We start from the raw sequence: 1,654 nt of genomic DNA on the forward strand, positions 1-1,654 counted from the left end.
CACCGAACCCCTCAAAGCCTATTTCTAAGCTATGTAAAGGATATTTAAGGTGTGTTTAACTTATGATCATGTTCCGGAATGTTCGTTACAGTTCAGATTGTCATACTTTCGCAGTTTGTCAATTTTAGTCCCTGTAAGCGAATTAACTAGATTTTGCCATACCAATGCCTTCGAAACTTATTTCTAAGTTATGTAAAGGTTATTTAAGGTATGTTAAGCATGAATTGATGTTCCGGAGTATTTGTCGCTTTTAACTGATTACGTTTACGCACCAGTTTGTGTATAATTCTCCAGAAACCGATATAGAGTTTGAAATCGAATAAAAGTCAAAACATGAAAAACATCAAACATAAACAAACAAACATAGGGATCAAATAACTTTATTTCATTGACAACTGAACTGTTTACAATGATTTCAAGCACAGATGTCGCAGTCTCCCCTACTTGCGGAAATTTCGTCCCGAAATTTGTTTAGAGGAAACTCGTGAGAATAGATGTGGATACTTCGCCTTCATTTGATCTTCACGTTCCCAAGTAAACTCAGGTCCACGTTTAGATTCCCAGCGAACTTTAACCAACGGAATGCGCTTGCGTTTAAGCCATTTGACTTCACGATCCATAATTTCCACAGGTTTCTCAACAAAATGTAGTGTTTTATCAACACGAATTTCGTCAAGTGATATGTGGAGGTTCTCATCAGCTAAACACTTTTTGAGATTGGATACGTGGAAAGTTGGATGAACATTTCCAAGTTCGGGAGGTAATGCAAGTCTGTAGGCTACCTTACCGATTCTTTCGACGATCTTGAATGGTCCAACATATCTAGGTGCAAGTTTTCCTTTCTTTCCAAATCTGATCACAACTTTCCAAGGTGAGACCTTAAGTAATACACGATCACCGACTTGGAATTCTAAGGGCTTGCGTCGTCGGTCCGCGTAACTCTTTTGACGGCTTCGAGCTGCCTGTAAGTTATCACGAACTTTCTTAACCTTGTCAGTTGTCTTTAGAATGAGGTCAGGTCCAGTAAGCTGAGCCTCACCGATCTCATTCCAGCAGACTGGTGAACGACATTTTCGACCATAGAGAGCCTCGAAAGGAGCCATGTTGATGCTGGAGTGATAACTATTGTTGTAGGAGAATTCAATCAATGGAAGATGTGAATCCCAACTACCACCAAAATCGATCACACAAGCTCTAAGCATATCCTCCAATGTCTGGATTGTTCTTTCAGTTTGGCCATCTGTTTGTGGATGATATGCTGTGCTCAGATTGAGTTGGGTCCCTATAGCAGATTGCATGGTTCTCCAAAATCGAGAAGAGAAGCGAGCATCCCTATCAGAAATAATGTTCAAAGGAACACCATGTCGAGATACAATTTCATCCACGTAGATTTTGGCCAGATCTTCAGCAGATAGATTCTCACGGATCGGCAGGAAATGCGCTGACTTAGTAAGACGATCAACAACTACCCAGATGGCATCATGACCTTTCTTAGTGCGCGGAAGTTTAGTAATGAGATCCATAGAAATGTTTTCCCATTTCCAAACTGGGATCTCAGGTTGCTCCAAAAGACCATAAGGATGTTGGTGTTCAGCCTTAACCTTGAGACACGTAAGGCATTTGGAAACGTACAAGGCAATGTCTTTCTTCATAC

Source organism: Helianthus annuus, unplaced genomic scaffold (assembly GCF_002127325.2).
Source record: "Helianthus annuus cultivar XRQ/B unplaced genomic scaffold, HanXRQr2.0-SUNRISE HanXRQChr00c003, whole genome shotgun sequence".
In the NCBI taxonomy this organism is placed as follows: domain Eukaryota; kingdom Viridiplantae; phylum Streptophyta; class Magnoliopsida; order Asterales; family Asteraceae; genus Helianthus; species Helianthus annuus.